Source organism: Xenopus tropicalis, chromosome 8, assembly GCF_000004195.4.
Source record: "Xenopus tropicalis strain Nigerian chromosome 8, UCB_Xtro_10.0, whole genome shotgun sequence".
Classification (NCBI taxonomy): Eukaryota; Metazoa; Chordata; class Amphibia; order Anura; family Pipidae; genus Xenopus; species Xenopus tropicalis.
In genome coordinates this window covers 61,784,349-61,797,383 of record NC_030684.2, presented here as the reverse complement: position 1 = coordinate 61,797,383, position 13,035 = coordinate 61,784,349, and the positions used below count along the sequence as shown (strand labels likewise).

At 35.7% G+C, this 13,035-nt stretch overlaps 1 long non-coding RNA gene across 1 annotated transcript; it reads right to left on the bottom strand.

Annotated features, from left to right (window-relative positions):
• Positions 1 to 8,670: 8,670 nt before the first annotated feature.
• Positions 8,671 to 12,353, bottom strand: LOC105948259. The gene is made up of 3 exons (XR_001925178.2): positions 12,107 to 12,353; positions 9,858 to 9,944; positions 8,671 to 9,273 (listed from the first exon to the last, which is right to left on the bottom strand). It is a non-coding gene; the product is annotated as an uncharacterized LOC105948259 (long non-coding RNA).
• Between the last annotated feature and the right edge of the window lie 682 nt (positions 12,354 to 13,035).

The window sequence follows — 13,035 nt, the reverse complement described above, 5'->3', positions numbered from 1 at the left end:
GGGGGTGCATGTGTCCGGCCGGTCGCCATTCCGGCAATACAGTCTGCAGGTACAGTCTGGCTGGGGGGGTGCGAGCGCATCGCATCACTCCTACGTCTGCGTGCAAGCGTCCGGCCGGTCCGGCGGTACAGTCTGCAGATACAGTCTGGCGGGGGGAGGGGATTGCGTGCAATGGATGCCAGACACTTACTTTTAAATCCATATACTCGAGTATAAGCCGAGGGTGACTTTTTTAGCACATTTTTGGTGCTGAAAAACTCGGCTTATACTCGAGTATATACGGTACATTTATTAACAAAAGCTATTGACACATATCTACAGAAATAACAAACATACAAAGAAACACTAAGGGGCACATTTACTAATCCACGAACGTTCAAAAAGCGTCCGAATGTGTTTTTTCGTAATGATCGGTATTTATATATACACAAGGAAGGGTGGAGCACACCCTACAAAGGCTCAAATGCTTTGGGTGCTGGCAAAAATGAGGAAATATAAGGACAGAGAGCCGCACGCACAAGGGCTTAGTGAAGGTTTGTCCCTGAAGAAGAGTACAGTTAGTACTCGAAACGTTGGATTTTTTCAAATAAATTTTTTCACCAATCACTAAGCCCTTGCGCATGCGGCTCTCTTTATTTATATATATATATATATATATATATATATATATATATATAGTAAGTATAAATGCCGCACTCGCAGGACTTATGAAAACAAAAAATATTTATTATTTTTGCAGGTTCAGATTTACATTACTTCCTTGATCGACTACATCTTCAGTATCTAGTAAAGTGTTACATATGGAAATACCAATATTTTATTAATAAACGTAACCATTCATTTTGCAGTGATAACACTAAGACTGCATAAAATATATATTTATGGAGAAACAATTTTAAATCAGAGAACAGATTGTGGCATAAACCATGTAGAATGGAGACAGAAAGCAAAATGATGAAATACATCAGTTTGAACTATGTACAGGTTTAATATAATATTCTAATGAATCATTCTGTGAAGATTGTGCTCACAGGCAAATTATGCTTATGTGTTTAATATAACTGGCTAGATGTAGGGCTATGGGTTTAAAATTGTAAATACATTTATTTGCTGTGTATTATAAAAACACACATATTGAATCTTAGGCCATATGATGTCATAATGTGCAGCTATACAACAACTTTTATGTGCAATACAAGTTAATATATTCTACAAGTGTTTTAGGAGAATACAGAGGTTCTTCAGCTGGTCAAATATTTTAAGTCACTGGAAAATGCAATGAAAATGTTTTCACAGTCTTTCTTTATGGGTTCAGAGGAGGTGCACGTGTACCCAAAACCAGGACTGAAAATAGAATGAGCTGTATGGGGAGTACACTTCTTTATTTGTTAACAAACCCAATCTTAAACTTCTTGGTTTAGGAATATTACACACACAGTGGTGACTGTACAATCTCATACAATAATAAAGAGCAATGGGCCACATGAAAAGATATAAATGCTAGAAAATGAGCTCTTGTGCACAGCTATTTTTAATAGAACTTTTTTTGGAGAAATAGATGCAAAGTTGGAAGCCATTCTGAGTTGACCTATGAGGACAGGTATGGGGTAACACACCACATTCTGTTCTTGTGGCATATAAGCATAATTAGATATGTAGCAACTTTTGCTAGCAATTTTTATGATATTCATAGAGGAATACACAAAAGGGAAGCAACTAAAAACTGACTGGTAAATATATAATAATATCATATCATCAATTGCTTTCAGAAATTAGAAAGTAAAAGGTTGTTCAATAGCAATACATCTGTATTAGTCAAACACTTTGGTATTTTACATTGTGACAAGAAGGTAATTAAAATAATTATTTTTCCCAGACGAGACCTTCTGAAACCTTCCCTTACATTACAATTTCATTAAATGTAAATCTGTATTGCAACTATACACATTATGGGGGGTCATCTACTAATGTACATATATTTTTACGTGATTCATGTTTTTTGTGCTAAAACTAACATTTTTTTAAATAAAACAGGCAAGTTTGTCACCATTTAGTATGCGTCAAAACCACAAAAAACGCAAATGTAAAACCATCTAAGAAGCCAATGGGACTATTTCATATTTTCATCAGAATGTTGTCAACTCTGCCTCCACGTGTTTAAGAAGAGCCACTTGAGAAAGCCATCATTAATGTTAGGACTATCAAGACTATATGGGAGTCTAAAAGTAGGCAGTGCCTTAGTTTTTGTCTTGGTGACCAAATAGTGCAATATTGCAATTTAGCAGCTGGTTTTTAACTTTCACAGACCGGCCAATATTCTTGGCTAATCAAAAGAGAAGGAGGTTCATATCATTGAGGGCACAGCTGAGACTGGCATTCAGGACATTGGCATAACTAGGCATGAGAGGTATCATCAGTTTCTTTGTGCATTGTTTAGAAGAAGCTTGGCTGGGAGTGGGCTTTAAGTTAGATACACCCGACTGCCTGTCAAACAGAACAAAAAGTCAGTCATACCTTCTCCTTTGTAGGACAGAACTTTAAAGCAATTCACAAACCAGACATTGCACGTACAGTATATCAGTGATCCTGAATCAGTGGCTCGGGGGCAACATGTTGCTCACCAACCCCTTGGATGTTGCTCTCAGTGCCCCCAAACCAGGTAGTTATTTTTGAATTCCTGACTTGGTGGCAAGTTTTGGTTGAATAAAAACAAGGTTTACTACTAAATAAGGCCAAATAAGCGGAGAACGTTTATGATGCTTGTGTTGCTCTCCAAGTCTTTTTACATTAGACTGTGACTCACAAGTAAAAAAAGGTTGGGGACCCCTGCAATATATAAACAAATAATGTGACTTGCATTGCACTGCATCTGCATCAATAACAGTACTAGAACACATTTCAAACAACACTCTGAAAACCTTGGAATTAAAAAGCAGATCATCCATTATGCTACTTTTTTGCAACTTTATTTACTTTAACTGTGCAAAAATAATTAGTTATAAGTGAATCTGTCCTGTTTCGCTTCACTGTAAAATTTGACAAACAACCAGAAAATTAGCAAATGGCAAAAAAATCCGCGTAACGTGTTTGGCAGGTATGTTTTTTTTTTTTCACCTGCGTCTGTTTTTGCTGTGACGGCGCTTATTGTGCTACAACCATGCCCATTTTGACGTGACCGCAACTTTTTTGACACACGACAAATTATTTCACTGCAACTTTTTGCGGAAGTTTGGCAAAACAATTCACCAATGGCGAAATATGGAAATTTGCTGCAAATTGATGCCTGCCGAAATTCACTCATCACTAAAAATAATTACCAGCAGACTGAATGGATGAATTGATGTTAAGGAGAGACCTACGCAGAGACTCTATTTTCCTGTGTAAAATAGTTTTGCTTGAGTTTTGTGAGGGGTAGGCAATATGCACTGGATTTTTTAATCCACTGTATGGTACAGAGCGCAGTTTAATAAACCATACTAATATACCCTTCCTCAAAATAAATACTGATGCTAAACAATGACATTGTACAATCTGTACTCATAATTCTATGCAATGGGCACACAAGCTATTACTTTTACAAAATAAATCTATCAGTTGAGTCAATTTAAGTTGATTTAATGAATTCAGTCAGTAGAAATGTATGGAAACCTTGTGCAAGTCTAAGAAAGAATTTACAGGAGAAAATTACACTAGAAAAAATGGAGGATGTTTTTTAAATCTATGCATGTGTTCTAGGCTCCACCTCTATCTGTAGCACTACAGCAGTTTTCCTAATAATTGACTTGTTCTTCCAAGTACTGTCCTTTATTATTAGTATTATTTGTACATATGCATAGAAGCAGAATAACAGTCTTTAGATGAAGCAACCCAACTCGATGCATTTGGTAAACAGCTTGAATTCAATACAAGAATAAGATGGCTCGGGCCATTGATCACCATCTGCATATTTCTTTAATCAAGGAATTTATCTACACTAGTCACTGGGGATTTTATGCTTCATTTGCAATGCATTCTTGGAAGCTGTTTGCTCACGTTCCAAAAGCAATACAATTTAGTTATAAAAACAATGAAGAATTATCAACTAAATTGCAAATATACATTGAAAAACAGCAGGTTTAGTGTTCAGTGACATTGAACAGAGGCAATTATATTGTCAAATACCATCTTTACATGCCTGCTTTGCAAAGAAAGCCATTCTTTTAAAATTAAAAATGTATTCTTCTAGGAAAACATTGCAGGGATGTTCCACTTCTTAATATAACTGGGAAGAACTATTTTTAAATGGTTTTCAAATCGCTTCAGAGATATACAAATCATGCAAAGAGAGATACTAAAATTGACTGATACTATGATAAGCAGTTGTCAAGCTACATGTAAGGCAAGGCCACATGGGTTTCCTGTGTAGAACTAGCTGATGAAGTATATAATATGCTGTAGCATTGCTACCTATAACTTCTTACAATTTAAGCTACTACAGGTATGGGATACCTTATCCGGAAACCTGTTATACAGAAAACTCCGAATTACAGAAAGCCCGTCTCCCATAGACTCCATTTTAATCAAATAATTCAGAATTTTAAAATTGATTTCCTTTTTCTCTGTAGTAATAAAACAGTACCTTGTAACTGATCCCAATTAAGATATAAATAATCCTTATTAGATGCAAAACAATCCTATTGGGTTTAATTAAATGTTTTATTGATTTTTTAGTAGACTTAAGGTATGGAGATCCAAATTACGGAAAGACCCCTTATCCGGAATACGCTTGGTCCCGAGCATTCTGAATAACGGGTCCTATACCTGTATCTTGTAAAACAATAGTTCATTTAAAAAGGGTCAGGTAATAGTTCAGATAAACTAACTAAAAGAACAGGATGCAGTTGTGCACTCACACTTCACTTTTGCCCAAAGTGAGTTGTGTGTTAAACCTTATTCATTACAGGTAAATCTGTCAAAATGCGCTCTTTGCACTTCTGTATAATTGCACTTAGCATCACTCAGTCCTACCTACTTTCCGTTCAAAGTACTGCTGTGCCTATTGATGCAGGGGACCGCTGGAGCTACCGCCACCTCCTGACTAGAGGTAGCCTCAGAGATCAATTGATCACAGCGTCAATAGACGCAGCATGCTTGAGACTAAAGAATTGAGAGAAGACATCATTCATATGCTGACCACATGAAATGAGGGCAGATGGACTTCTGTGCAATTGTATTTAATTGCACATAAAATCCCCTACTAACCACAATGATGGATTTCTGGGAAAAAAGGCACTTTGCTCATGCCCTTATACTGAATGATAATGAACACGTAATTATAATCAACATTCCAATATACATTAAACATTTCCAGTGGTTTTAAAGTTATTTGTAAATGTAATTGCAAGTGAAAAAATTTTTTTTTTATATATATATATATTTTACCTCACACAATAGAAGAGTAATTTGTTACTAATTCAGAATCACATTACATGACTGCTCAGAAACCAGTGAATTGCGGATCCAAATTTAACATCAACTTCTTTGACAGATAAACCTTTGCTTGGTGATTTTCCACAGCTCTCTGGAAAATACTAAGGGGCCCATTTGTATTTCATTTTATGCTGGGGTCCTGTATTATATGATGCAAGTGGACTCTATCATTTAATGCTATAGATCGCTGCACCAGTTAACTCTGTGTGACATGGTACCTTTTAATTCTGGTGGATATAGTTACATAGTTACATAGGGTTGAAAAGACCATTGTCCATCAAGTTCAACCCATCCGAGTAAACCCAGCACACAACCTATACTAACCAATCTATACACTCACATACATAAACTATATATATACAACCAGTAATACTAACTGTAGATATTAGTATCACAATAGCCTTGGATATTCTGCTTGTTCAAAAACTCATCCAGGCCCCTCTTAAAGGCATTAACAGAGTCTGCCATTACCACATCACTAGGAAGGGCATTCCACAGCCTCACTGCCCTCACCGTGAAAAACCACCTACGCTGCTTCAAATGGAAGCTCTGTTCCTCTAATCTATAGGGGTGACCTCTGGTGCGCTGATTGTTTTTATGCTTTTTAAAGCTGAAGCACTCAATTCTATAAAATTTCTTGACAAATATGAAACAAAACCAGTGTTTAATGAGTATACCAGAGGTTGTGGTCTTCAGAAGTTGTGTGAGCTATAGATATGGTATTGGTGTGCACTGCTTTATTCTCTCTTGGAATAGGCCATTTACTATTTTACAGCTCCAGCCCATTAAGGTTATTTAGCCCTGTCTATGCGTAAATACCATTACCATTCTAGTGAACTTAGTGAATGATGAATGTAAGCAGCTGTGGTTGCTGTGGAATAGTAGCCTAAATTTCATCTGTTACTATACTTTCCCATTTCCAGTAATATTAAGGGAATGCTAAAAGGAGCAGTACAGTATGTTACAGTTATTAAAGTTAGAATACAAATAGCATACTAGCAAAACTAGGTTTTTAGTTCTTTTACAGGCCCTTTTTCTGTATTGGCTGGTATGCTAATATAAATATAGAATAATAGTTTTACCATCAACAATAAAATAGTAACAATGACTTTTCCTGGTATCAGTCTGTGCTTATGGTTTATAAATTGCCTGTATTTGTAACAAAAACTGAATCAATGTGGCAAGGGTTGGAGAGATAAATGCTATTTAGAAGCTCATCTAAACTTTCATTGGGCTCTGTAATAATACCACAAGCTGGCAATGCGATAGTATTACCTTTTATAGTACGGTGGTTTTCCCAAGAGTGAAAGCCAGATTTAAAATGATTTTTATGCTTGGGTTTATTTAAATCCAATTGTCCTAGCATTTGTCTTACTTTGTGATTCACAAACATTCTTTCTTCTGCTGGCATATATTTTTATTGTCATATTTATTTTTCCTCCCAGATAATGCAGGTTGCCAAACCAAATCCCTTTCAGAATTTGTCTTTGAATAAGATATGGGTTAGTTTGGAAGAAATCCAGAATTATCTGCCAGCAAAGCTATTCCAACGCTGATTAGAATGCATGGTTGGGTTACGACTCAAAAGAATGTCTTTCTGAATATCAATCTCTGTGTAAATTAAGTTGGTTGGACTAGGCATACAAATGGCATTTGTACAAATTTTATGATTCTCAGTACAGTGATTAAATTAAATGTTTGATTCAGGTAATTCCTTTCTCTCTTGGTGGGCAGGTGTATAAACTGGCATTATGGCAAACGACTGGCTTAGTGCAATTATATGACAATACATGTTTTGCAAAATATCAGTACTAATGGATGTATAGATAAAAGACTAACACAGATAGATAGATAGATAGATAGATAGATAGATAGATAGATAGATAGATATAGAGAAGAGACTTTGAGTAGCATTCATTCATAGGCTCAAATGAATAAGTGTGATAAGTGACTTTTACAAGTCTGGTCATTGAATCCTTCACAGAATGCCTGACCTTAGTGTATATTATGGTGAGCCACCTCCTCTGGTGAAAGATTAGGGCAGTGCACATAAGCCACACTGTTACATTGGTGAGCTTTTATTCTCAACACTTTCCCTAGATATATTTTTAGTTAGTTTAGCCCCAGTATCAAATAAAAATAGCTGTCAATGAAGAGTAATTCTAATGGTAATGGTAACCTGTGCCATTTTTAACAACCTGGTGCCTTCTGAGAGAACAATGATGGTCAAAACACCATGTCCCGTCAACTCTGTGCCAAAGTAAAAGGATTGGATATTCTTTACCATTGGCAGACATTTGTTGTAATGAACAGGAACCACCCATGAGCGCCATAGAAAGTGCCACAGTGAGTGTCTCGCAAAGGTAGAGTTATTATCATTCTGCAGAGGTCAAAATGCAAAATGTATCAATTAAAGCAGAGGAAATCCAACCTGGTGCAGTTATAAATGGAGATATGACCCATACTTACTATATCATATTTAGGGCAAGATCATGCCTATCAGGAACATATTTTTAGTTCACAGTCTTATGTTAGAAAGCCATCCCTTAAGGTGGCCATACATGTTACAATTACGATCTTTCTTGTGACAATTGGTTGCAGGAAAGATTGCTCGTACCCTTCTCTAATGTTTAGAGCTTAATCGTCAGATATGGAGGTAGAAACAATAGGAATTCTATCCCTATCTGATGATTCAGCCCTAAATGTTGCTTTTGCTCTGGTGCCTTCAATGGCGCCCAATCAAAATTTTCTGTCCCACCCGATCAACGAGATGACTGACATCCAAGGCTTTTGCAATATCTGTTGCATTTTCAATTCACATACACGCACCTATTATCATACAAAACCTTGCGTGTGTATAGCCACCTTTAGGCGCTGCATTAATCTCACCTTCTACTGTATCTGGTCAAGTGCTAAATGACTCTAAAGCATTCCATGGAACCCAGTAGACATCAGATGTTTTGTAGCCTATGTTATCAAAATCAAAGAATGGCAATATAGAAGCAAATCCCATTTGAAGCCAGTGTAGGTAAAGAATTAGTATTTTTTAGAATTTGATGTTAAGGTGTGTAGCCTGGCTGCCACATTCTGTATTAACTAACTAATCACTAGAGATGAGAGAATTTTTTCGCCAAGCATGGATTTGCAGCAAAATTCTATATTTCCCAATCGGCATATTTTTTCACAAAACTGTGCGTAAGGAAAAAAATTACAGAAAAAAAAGCATCTGCGTAAACAAGTGGCACACATTAAAAAAAATTGCTTAGCAGGAGAAAAATCACCCATAGACTTTAACGTGTTTGGAGTGAGAAAAAAAAGTGAGTGTGTGTGTAAAAAAAAAAAGGTTGCGTACTTAACAAAAAGTCACACGCACAAAAAAAATTGTGCAGTAGCTATAAAAAAAAACGCCTATTGACTTCAATGCATTTCGCAAATTTTTCAGCAGTTTTGTACATTTTTTTAAAAATGGGACAGGTTCACTCATCACTTCTAATCAGTGCAGTTCTCTCTCTGGGAGACTAATAAAGAAATCTATTTTTAGGGATAAAAATACAAAAATAATTTTGGCATGTCCACCACTGGAATCAAAAGTTTTATTCTTGCAATGTTTCATAGATGGAAGAATGCAGAAGAAATGTTTGAAGAAGGAATTATGCTGCGCTTATTTACCATGCAGAAATACGAGAAAAAGGACTGTCAGTGCTCATCTACATTAATACATCTGTCACCTTGTAATGTTCCCCATGTTTTATATCCTAAGGGTACTTTCTGTTATCCAAGCAGATGCTGCACAATGTGATCATTCTGTTAAATAAAACAATGAGCTTTATGAGAAGGCAGTTATGTATCCAAATTGTATGATTAACTGCATTTGATGTGGAGCTTTTTAAACCCCATGTAATAGACAATGCATCACTTATTCTCAAAACCAGCATATTGGGGTAAATGTTACTGCAGCTCCAGACCTCCTTATTAAAATAGGCCCACAATTGTGAAGCCTTTACTACATAGCTGGAGGCATGCAGAAGATAGATATACTGTAAATGCTGGGTTTCAGTTCATCACCCTTTCCTACCAATAAAAAAACATCCTAAATAGAAATGAATATTGATAAATGTTAACACGCCATTCCTAAGCTAGGCTTCAGTCTGCTCAGATACAATCATAGGTTAAACACAGCATGAGAACGAATAGAGATAAGTTTTCTCATCCCTACACAACTAGTGATGAGCAAAAAAAAAAAAAAAGATTCTGCAAAATGCAACAGCAGCGAATTTTTGTAGAACAAAAACAATGTTCACAAAACAATTCGCTAATGCGGAAATTTGCTGCAAATCTATGCCTGATGAAAAAATTTGCTCATCACTATCCACAACCATATATCTTACCTTTCTTTGTCTGTGCTACTGCTTTCCATCAATTCTACGCTTTGTAGTTTCTTGTACCTTTTCAAGCTTTCCTTTGTTCTTCCATTTCTCAGTTCAGAAAAGTAATAACAAAAAGGAAAAATAGAGGAAAAGCTAAGAAGGTATGCATAGGCACTATGGCCCTAATTTAATATTGTTTGCAAAGAATACCCGTTTGGCACAGTTTAGTTGAATGTCACAGAGTTGAGTGTGAATTAAGCCTCACAGTGGAGTGTCAGCCATAGTTCCCCTATCTAGCTCTTCCCACATGCTTTTGCCACTTATTGGTTTAACTGTTCTGTAGAAGGCAAGCTGCATTGAGACTAAGTTCACTCATATAGCCTGTCTGGCTTTTCAAGAGGTCAATTGCCTCCAATACTGTGAATCATTGAAGAGGATTTCCACCAATATTGCAAAATACCAGTCATGAAGACGCCCATCAGTAAAATAAATTTGAAATTGATCATGCATTGATACTAAATGTATTTTATCAAGCTAAATCTACTTAAATGTTGTAATAACATATCCCCTTTATGATGCAGAAATGTTGACTGGGGCAAGAAAAGTCATAGATCTGCATTAAAAACTACCTACAAAGTAATACAGAACAATATTTCTAGGCAAACTGCATAATGCCATGCTCCATATGTCAACTGACAGGAAACAGACAGTACAGGTATTGGATCCATTATCCAGAAACCTGCTATCCAGAATGTTCCAAATTACAGGAAGGCCATCGCCTTTATAGACTCCATTATAAGCAAATAATTCTAATTTTAAAAATAATTAACTTTTTCTCTCTGATAACACAATAGTACCTTGTATTTGATCCCAACCAAGATATAATTCATGCGCATGAAGCAAAACAATCCTATTGGGTTTAATTAATGTTTAACTGATTTCTAAAGATAGACTAATTTAATGGTATGGAGATCAAAATTACCGAAATATCTGTGAGGTGCAAAGTGCAAGAACACAGGTTCAAAGTGTTACATACCTTGCTTCAAATTTTGGCTGAAACAAAGTACAAACCGTTGTGCCTTACTATGTAGGCAGTGATGCCTGTGTTCAGCAGCTTCACATTTAGTAGGGGCAGTACTTGGTGATCCCCTTGAGTGCTACAAGCCTGGTGATTCAAAGTTCTCTGGAGCACGGTTGTAGCAAAGTTTATTTAGCAACACAAATCAATCAATAAACGGATTGGTTTAAGCAGCTGACTAGTAAATGCTAACATCTGAGTGGTTGCTATTGTATGTGGCACTAGATCTGGGAAAATATGCTCTGTTACCTTATCCCTACAGAAGATACTGAGGAGAAGCATCTATTTCTAAAACATGAACAACGTTAATATTCTTGTTATCAGCATAAGCATTAATAAACAATATCTACAGAAAAAACTCCATACATACACACACAATTTCAAACTGAACTTTGCATGTGTATTTGTATAACAGCAAATGAGTTATTACATACATAAGTTATTACATAGGAGTTCTTAGTTAAGCCAATAAGTAGTACAGGTATGGAACCCGTTATCCAGAATGCTTGAAATCTAGGATTTTCCAGATAAGGGGTCTTTCCATAGTTTAGCTCACCATACTTATCAAGGTTTGAGTTTTTGAATTCAAGTTTGTTTTTGTAAATCGAATAAACTCGCATATCAAATGGTTACTTAAGGAAAACTTGTTTGAATAAAAAATACTTGAATATCTTGAATTTTTTGAATTTACAAGCTATAAAAAGTTGAGTTTAAGAATATGGCTTGACTTTCCCTTTAACAACTCCCATTGACTTCTATAACCAGCAATTTTTTTACATTCGAGTTTTTGGGATTTTTCACTTAATAAATACCAGAAATTCAAGTTTTTAAATCATAAAAATACTTGAATAAAAAAATAAATAAAACTCAACCATTTATAAGTCATCTCCTAAGTCTCTTAAACCATTTACACATTAAATAAACATAGAAGGAGTTTTGCCCTCCAATAAGGGTTAATTCTATCCTAGTTTAGATCAAGTACAAGACTGTTTTATTATTACAGAGAAAAACTAAATGAATTATTTTTATTAAAATGAAGTCTATGGGAGATGGCCTTTCTGTAATTCAGAGCCTTTTCGATAACAGATCCTATACCTGTAGTCTTGCTGATAAAGAAAGTGTCCTTCTCTAGGAACCCACAGGCCCACTTGGGCAAGATAATCCATTATAAGCAAATGAAAATTGCACTCACAGTTCTTTGGAGATTCCCAACACTGTCTCAGAAGCAGCTGCACCTTACTCCAAAGTCTTTAGGGCATCAGATAGTAGCCAGTCCTTGCTACCAGGGAATTGGATTCTTTGTGAAAACATTTCCTCAATTGTCCAGCAAAACAGTCCTTGTCCCAAACAATGTACTGTTATATCCTGTGTAAGCTTTCTCCCAGAGCAGAGCAGTTACTCTTGGACCACGCCTTTAATTACAGATGAGGATAATCAGTCCTACAGCTGAGCACACCCTCATATTAAAAGCCCTCTGTGCTGCTTTAGAAAGGATTCTGGGAGGAATATACATTCTATATACCTTATATAGTAGCATGATTTCAGCAGCCATGATATATACATATATAAAAAGACAAAAAAATTAGCTGCATTCACTTATTGGGAAAATGCCTGTGTGCACACCGCAAAAATGTAATATCGAAAGTCATATAAAGCAAGGCACTCATAGGGCTTTAAAGTACGGTGAAAAGAAATCAAGTTTGTTTGTTATTTTTTGAGAAAGGAAGATATATATATATATACATATTATTTTTTGAAACTCTATATTTTGAATATATAATTGCCCATCAGGCAACATTCAGTGAAGCAAGAAAAATGGAGGTGGAAAATTACAGACTTTTAAATGAGAAGGTTTTTGTCCTAAAGTTACTGTTTCTGCAGATGGTTGTCTTGATGTTTGCCATGCTAGTCATTTGTCAGCAACTTACTGGACCATGCAGAATATGTCCTTATTTATAAGTAGCAGAAGAAACAAATGTGAAACTGTAGTATGGAAAATATAGAAGATTTGCCAGTATAAATATTTTAGTACAGTTAGCATCTAAATAACTCCTTATATATTATAAAAAGCACTATGAAAAGTAGTCTAATTCTGAAAAAAGAAGCTCTAATTGAGACAGA